Genomic DNA, 8,755 nt, shown 5'->3' on the forward strand with positions numbered 1-8,755 from the left:
CATTAAGAGCTGGCCCTGCCACATTCATAGCCCCACAGACAAGTCTCCTTTCTGAAATGCAAGTGAGACGCCCAGGAAAAAAAAAAAAAGTCTTTTCCAGTCTGGCTCTACCTTTCCCTTTTTTTATGCAAACCTTTCATTTACCCAGCTTCTCCCGCTGTCACACTGAAAGCATGACCTTGAGCAAAAATGCTTTGCTCCTCTTAAGGGACCCAGCAAGCTCCTGAGAGCACAGAGAGCCCCGCAGGGAACTGCAGGATAAGCAGCCCTTTGGGGTGTGGGTTGGGATACAAATCAAGGCAGCAACCACCTGGTCTGAGGCACTGGGGTCCAACACTTGCACCTCCAAGAACGGCATTGTCTGAATTTCATGTATTTATTACTGTATTTCCATTCCTTATGGCATTTCCCTGGCCAGACAAAAGAGCTGAACTGTGGATGGGGCAGAATCCCTGGAAGTGTCACCTCCACCCAGGAGCAGTGGGGCTGATGGGGTCCTGCCCTCCACAGGGTTTCTGCATTTGCTCCATAACACTAAGTACTGACAGAGCATCCCTGATGCAGACAGCAAGATAAGGTCTGCCAGATCCTGTCAGAGGGGTAGGTCATGATCACGTGAAGAAACTATCAAAACCTGCCCAGTCTTAACCAGTAAGAAATGAACCAAGTCTGAGGTGAAGAGGCAGCCTTGGGTCTGTAAGGAAGGACAACTGCAAGTCCCATCCCATTTCCTCTCAGGCAGATGCACCAGTCTTAACCCCTCCACCCCCCTGATTCATGTGCTCAAATGAGTCAGGACTCTCATAAAAATTTTGCTAAAGAAATAACAGAGAGAGGAGCAAAACCTCATGGTCTCAGACACGAGTAACCACAGAGGGACAGATGATCCCTGCCCCAAAGCACTTGTGGTATGGCTGGGTGAGACAGAAAAGCTATGATGGAAACAAAGAGGGAGAAGATGTACTCAAAATCACCCAGCAAGGTAGCAGCAGTGCCAAGAGCAGATAACAGCTCCCAACCCTGGGCTCAGCACCTTACTGACCTGCATGTCACCTCTCACTTCAGGGGCATTCAGAAGAGAAACCAAATGTAACACTGAAATTAAACACATAAAGCTGGTTCGCCCTCTCCTTATTCCATCTCTCTGGACTAAGTGTCTGCTCCACTGTCAGGGCTCTCTCTTTTCATCCATATATACAATATACCCAGTGTTATCCCCTCTGACTCTGGAGTCGCATGACCCAACCATGAAAAAATGGTTCTGATTCATTTACATTAAAGATGTGGATATTTTAAGGGGCATAGAAGACCTTCTCTCGTGATTGTTAAATGTCCACAGTGAAGCACACAGAGCATAAGCCCCTGGGTCATGAAATGCAGCATTTTTTTCATTCTTATCTCCTTTCTCCAGCTTGCCAGAACACTGCAAGCCATCATATTGATATATAGGCAGCAAAATCTCCCTCCCATAATGCAAAAAAGAAAAGAAAAAAAATGGCCTTTAAACAACATTGGCCTTTGCCAGGGAAACACACAGCTACAACTGCAGGAAACACAACACAGGTTATTATAAATATTAAATACAGGCAGCCAAAGGGTAACAAGGAAATGCATCCATGAGCATCATCTCGATAATTTGTGAAAAGATGTGTGGTGCCATAGGGAAGTGAACAGAGCTGGCACATGAATGCACAGATCTGAGTTTTCCAGGCAAGCAGAACTGAAATCAAACAGGATAGAGGAAACAGGTTTCCAGACTTCAGGCTCAGTTCCTCAATTAGGTCTCTGATGAAGCATTGCCTTTACTTTGAACCCACTCCTGGGGGAACCGGCACACAGCTGATATATCCCATGTGCAGACCACTCCCCAAGTGCTGGAAATGCCTATTTTACAAGCAAGGCAGATCAGAGGGAGAAAATTACAGTTTCAGCCTCCCACTCCCATCCCTGCCAGCTCTGCCTCTCTCTCTCACTGTGTAAAGCTCTGCCCCCACTTTTCTTGGACTACACCTGAGCAAAGGCTTTGCCCAGTGCTCTCTGGGTCAAGGGATCACTCCCCTCAAACCCACACGCACATCCCACGGGCCTTGGAGAAAACAGGCATCCGGTCTTGAAAGTCAATGACAGGCACTAAAAAGGCCTTCAGGAGGGGTGTCCTGCTGACAACAGAACCAGAGGCTGCAGGAGGCACAGCAAATCACAGCAGCGGAGGGACCTGTCCCCGGGCTGGGACATAAGGGGGCCTTGGGGACCCATTATTGAGACCTTTAATATAATATTCAAGCACGGAACAATCTGTCATGTGCTCTGCCAGCCGTCACACACCGCAGCCTATCTTTGTAAATTAGTCTCTACTTCCCCTTCTGTAAGGGAAGAGGAGGAGGAGGAGGAGGAGGAGAGCCTCTAACCTATTCCCACATCTTGGAGAAGAAATCCTATATTATTAATACGACCATCCATCATGCTGCCTGCTCTGTAAGAAATGTGCTCCTTTTAACGCAGAAATCAATCCTTTCCTATGGAAAGGAAACAAATGCAATCACTAGTAAGTGTTGCTAGTCCTTCTTGGCTTTTGTGTCTGGGACTCCGAACATCTTGATATTCTTCATGGATTTTCAGTGCTGACCAAAAGTTGAACTTGTTGCAAGTGAAATTTCTGGAGGAAGCTGGGAGTGTCCCATCTGAAAGCTATAAAGAACTCCATGAAAAACAACAGAAAACACTCATATGCCTACAACAGATGTATTTGTTGGATTAAGGAAGTTTTCCCTAAAGTTTCATTTTATGTCCCAAACTCAGGAAAGCATCTCAAATAGGGATATCACTCAAACAAATGATTAATTTTAAAGCAGACATGCCAAGCACACAATCCGTGGGCCAAATTCAACCTGCACAACACATTCACCATGAGCCATACGTCATATTCTCCAAAACTGTATTTTTATTCCATAAATTATTTTTCTTGCATTCCTGGTTTCAAGGACCAGTAACCTGGTACAACCAGAGGCAGCAGGACCTGTCTGGCTCTGTGAGCAACCAGCGATGATTCTGAGGGGCAAATATCATGCAGCCCCTCCTTTCAGATGGGAGTCAAAAGTCGTTCTTCCCATCTCACACAGTGAAACTGGGTCAGAACTCCCAATTCTTGCTTTGTCCTCCCATGGACCTCTGGATCTCAAAGTGGAATCTCACTCCTACCAACCTCTGCAGGCTCAAGAGTGTGTCCTGCTCACTGTGAGCACCCAAGTCCTTGCACTGTGCCCCCAGGGGAACTTGGCTGCAAGTTCCCCGCATAGCTCAAATGTCTTTCCTGAATGAAGACCCAAAGGAAAAAAGAATTTAGAAGAATTTAACCAGCTATCAAAGAAGAGAAAGGAGGAATGCAGAGAATGAACCCACCAACATCAAAACCCAGGAAGCTGCCTTTTAGCCATGAGACAATCTCGCTGATAGACTAGATTTTTCTCACCCCAGCTGGGAGTAATGTTTTCTTTCCTTTTTTTTTTTTTTCCATTTGCTGAATGTGTTCATTCTACAGAGGGTTTTTTTTTCTTAAAAAAAAAAAAAAAAGACAACAGACATTCATGGCTCCCAGCTGTCAAAAGCCACAAAATGCCTGAGGCTGTCTGTCTTCTTGCAAATGCCGAAGCCATTTTCCTGTAGTGTATGTTCCCATTAATCAACTTTCAGGCTGGTCTCAGTCTATATCATTGTCCATAAGGCAACAGAGACGCTTTGGGGTCAGTGATGTAACGCAGCAGTGCCGAACCTACCATGGCATTGTTGAACAAAAATGTCTCAGCTGGGCTCTTCTTCCACGGGAGTCAGTGGGTTTTTATTTCAGTGTGGCCCAATTCAGAGTCAGGAATAAAGGTAATATCTACCGATTGGACAACTGTTTCTTTTAACATCATCACCAGAAAAAAGCAAAGCCTCAGACCTGTAAAAATTAAATACCTTTGGTGGGTGGACTGAACTCCATCTCCTCTAGAACTAATAAAATAGTGATTAATTTTCACTGAACTACCAGAGGCAGGCCTGAGTGGTGACTGATGGTGTCCCCTGAGCTGCTCTTGCTGAAGTCCTGAGAGCAAACAGGGTCCTGGGATATGGATATGTGGGGGTTGCCAGGAGTGAGAACAGCATATCCACCATTTGCTGCTGAAAAAACATATCCATGTCTGGGGTTCTCACTTCAAAAAGAAAGTTGAAAAGCTCTAAAAGGTTCAGAGAAAAGCTCTAATAAAGGGGGAAAGCTGGTTTTGAGTGAGAGGTTAGAAAGTCAATCTGCTTGGCTAATGCAACAGAGAGTTCAAAGACGCCAATGTTGAGGCCCATAAATACTGCAAGAAGAGCCAGTTTCCACTATCAGAGCCTCTCCCAGCCAGCAGAAATAGAATGATGCAAGTTTGGGCTGAAGAAATTCAAAGCATAAATCCAGAGCTACAGAAACTGAACTGTGGCAATCATGAAGAAGTGGAATGGTCTCACCGGCGTCGTGGCACGTCCGCGGGAAGCTCAAACGCTCAGCTGAGCCAGGGGCTGAGCAGAGGTGCTGCAGCTCTGGCACGTGCTGTGCCCGCAAAAACCTCTCATCTTACTCATGGCCACAGGGATTGAACAAGTTAAAACTGAGGCCAGCGAAGATCAAGCAGTGACGTGACCCATCACTCACTGCCAGCTCAGCAACATGGCCCACGGGCCCAACCCAACCAACGCGGGCTGGAGCAATTGGATGTAATTGCCCCTTCTTGACTTCTTACCTCCAGAGAAGCCACAAAAGGATCTCCCACGTCTCTGTCAGTGGCAGAGGACCTGGTCCTGACATCAGAGCCCAGCAGATAGCCCACAAGTGAAGGATTACCTTCACTCACTTCACTTACCTTCTTCTCTCCTTTAAGGCAGGTAGAGGGTCAAGGCAGGTTGGCTTCGCAGTGAAGCATTTGTCACATGTCAATAATTCAATTAATGGATGTGAAAATGTCCATTAGGAGTCCAGTGACAGCCAAGTGATATGAAGGTCACCATGGGAAGATAAGCAGCAGCAAAGGGAAGAAACAAGAAATATTAACAGGGTCCTGCATGTGCTCCTGGAAGAAAAATAGGACCTTTCTCCATTGCATTTCTTTCACAGAAATGCCTTTGCTTAGAGGGCTTGTATCTTATCTCACCATTCAGGTCATCTTTTAACTGCTGATAATTTTAATTTCAACAGGCACTTGATGTGCTAATCAAACCTGATGTCTCCCAGCAGGATGGCAAATCCCAAGCATGGATGTGATTACTTGGCTTCTAAGGAAAAACACTGGAGTGTAAAGAGAGAAAAAACCCAAACACATCTTTTATAGGGATTATTTACTGATCTCTTCACATGTTATTCACCCATATTGGTCTGTTTTATACCCGGAGTTATCCAGACACACATTACTTCTTCTGCTGCATCCCAGAGCAGAAGGAGGGACATAGCATGAGGCAAATGGTAATGGGAGCTCCCTGTTTTTTATGCCATTAGCCAAAGCTGACAACCAAGCCAAAATCTCACATCTGCAATCCCAGATCACAAGGACTGCACACTTGTTCCCTTCAGGAGCAGGGTTGGACAATGGGTGAGGGTGCAGATGTGACCTAGAAGTTCAGGACAGTGCAGGCACCTCAGGTACAAATTCCCTTTTCCCAGATTCCCAGGCCAGCCCTGGGGCTAGGCATCCAGCTGATGAGGTGACTTCAGCATGGGATTCAGGTCCCCTACCTGGGCTGCTGTGGGCTGCTGTGGGTGGGCTTGCAACTAGGGAGAAGAGAAATGCCTCCTCCCCTTCCCCTGACTCAGGCTTATAAAATACAGCATCTTGGAGAGACCAGGAGCTAATAAACCTAATGCCTGGGTGAATGGTTGTGTGATATGATCAGTCCCAGAGGGAGGCAATCACTCTCTGACAAGATTAAACTGAAGAGTCCCAGTGGGTGGGCAGGATGGGGAAACTCCCAAGCAGTGGTCCAAGCCTTCCTCCCTTCCTGAGCAGTGGTACTCCCCAGCAGGCCAGTGTTTGACAGGGGAGGAGGCTGAGGAAAAGCATTCAACCACTCACCCAAAGCAAAGCAGCCTCTTCTCCAGCTGGGAGCAGACTTCAGGACTGATCCCAAGAGCAAAGGTGAGATCTTTGCTCACTCAGGGCCTGGACCTGCAACATCCCCTGATCAGCAAAGTCTGGACTCCAAGAACTGCCTCATGATCACGCTGGATTGTTCAGATATGAAAAGCATGGATAAAAGCAGTAAAATTTCTCCCAGACCTCAAAATAGTTCTTGCAGCAATGATGTCTCTGCACTGCCTTCCTCCCCAGTATCCCCAGTTCCTGTTGACAACCAGACCACCATGCCAAGGCAGCTCACACCTGAAAGTCACTCAGCCTCAATGCACTCAGGAGAAGGAGCACCCCAAAACCAGGCAGCAGAACAAGACACTCCACAGCCATTTCCACTCCAAGCCACCCTGAATCCCAAGAGTTTTATACAAACCCCAAGCTGGAGGTGGCTCAGAAGATCCACAGGTTCAGTGCAGAGTCCAAGGTGTGCAGAACAGCACAGCTTGAGCAGCCAGGCTGTGTGATCCAGGACATGAAAACACCAAGCAGACAATGCTCATCCAGGTGGCATTAACTGGTGTCTGCCAAGCAGAACATAGTCCAGCAGCACTGACCAGCTCATTGCAATGATGAACATGAAGATACAAATCTGTCCCTACAGCCAACCCTTCACACACAGAATGTGGCATCCCTGCCTGATCATGGCAGGACAGATAACGACAGGACAAGGGAGAGCTGTTTCAAACTAAAAGATGAGAGATTTAGATTAGATGTTCAGGATAAATTCTTCACTGTGAGGGTGGTGAGGCCCTGGCACAGGTTGCCCAGAGAAGTTGTGGATGCCCAATCCTGGGAGTGTTCAAGGCCAGGTTGGATGTGGCTTGGAGCAATTCGGGATAGTGGAAGGTGTCCCTGCCCATGGCAGGGTGGTGGAACTGGATGATCTTTAAGGTCCTTTCCAACCCAAACCATTCTAGGATTCTGTGCTCATGTACAGCCTCAGGTCTGCTATGCAATTGTCCTTGGAAGGGTCCACTATCCCACTCTGAGATAGTTTTCATGGAGATATGGAGAGAAAAGCAGCCACTTCTGCAACATTTTCTTCTCTGTCCACCTGCCGACAGCAAGCGAATTTGGAGCTCAGTGCTCAGGCAGGTGTACACAAGGGCATCTGTGGTATGAGTCAGTTTTGAGATGCTCATCTGGCAAACTCTGTGTGGAAACACAACAGCTGCTTATCAGCCTGAGTCCTCTTGTGTTTTGTCTTTCAAAGAAATCCAATTAACCTGCTTCCTTTTGCACTTAGCAGTTCTAACAACAAAGAGCATCACCTGGAAGGCCTTTTATAGGCAAAATGAATGCCATGGCAACTGGGAAGATATTTCCAATAAATCCCAGCTGCGTCCTTCAGACTTCAAGTCCAGGGGACATTTCCCACATCGTAATTTCTCTCTTTCAATATCCTCCATTTCTGGGAAGTATTGACTAAGTGTTAAGCCTCCAGACTTAATTTCTGGTTTGATTCCCTGAAAGGGCAAGAACTCATCATTCAGTTTCTCTGGAAAGGCTGGTACAGAAACACTGATCACTGTGATTAATTGTCACATATGAGGGAACATCCTATTCAAGGAAAAATTAGACTCAGTTCTACGTGGGTTATTTACAAACCAGCTGCTCCATCCATTAAAATTGCCCTTAATAATCTGCTTCCCCTGCCATAGTTTAACAAGTGGATTTTCTTTCAAGCCCCCATGTTCTCCAGCTCAGTACATCTCATCACAAAATAAAGGCCTTGCTTCAATAAATAGCATTGTTAAGGACACTCCTGCTGGAATGAGCCTTCCCTACCAATGTTTCAAGTCTGGAAAGAGCCTCCTCTGAACACTAAAGAAATCCATCAGAAATAACCTTGGAATTTGTATGTTTATATCTGTGTAGCTGTGGAAACACAATGAAGAGGGATGACTTTTGTTTTGCAAGGCAAATACAAAATCTATTATATCCTTCAATATTACAAGGCTTCCCTCTCATCCTGTTGCAAGCAAAGGGCTCTCACCCAAGATGTTTTTTTTTTCATATAAACACCTCCCTTCCCCTAGCATAGATCAATCCAGTTCGGAGCACATTCCTTGGCATCCTAACCCCTACTTGCTCTCAGGCTGTTGCAACACTTTACATGTTCCCGGCTGGATGTGGTGACCCAAGGGTTGACTTGGCATTGGAGGAGGCTGGGTTGACCCCTAGTCCTGCTGAATCCACACTCCCAGTGGGGTGTCTGGGACACACTGCAAGAAGGCTGATTGAGAGATGAATCACCTGTTGCTTGGGATGAAATAGATTCTTTTCTCTACAGCTTGTGGAAGGTATTGCTGAGGTGGCTGCAGGCAGCAGAGAGGCTGGAGAGTGCAGTGCAGAGCATCTGCTGGGCCACATCCCTGGTTGAATCCTCATGCCAACAAGTGCCCCAAAACTATCCACAGGAATAACTGGGCTTAAGTTTTTCGTTTTCACTGCTTCCTTCTTTTCTCCTCTCTGTCTGGCTTTTGTCCCCACATCCTTTGCACCACTGCTGGGAGTGCTCCCTGCTGCCTCCTTCTATCTGATTTCATAGAATCAAAGAACTACAGCATGGTTTGTATTGGAGGGGACCTTCAAGGTCCTCTCACTCTAAC

The sequence above is a fragment of the Corapipo altera genome, unplaced genomic scaffold, assembly GCF_003945725.1.
Source record: "Corapipo altera isolate COAL_440 unplaced genomic scaffold, ASM394572v1 169, whole genome shotgun sequence".
Taxonomy (NCBI): Eukaryota; Metazoa; Chordata; class Aves; order Passeriformes; family Pipridae; genus Corapipo; species Corapipo altera.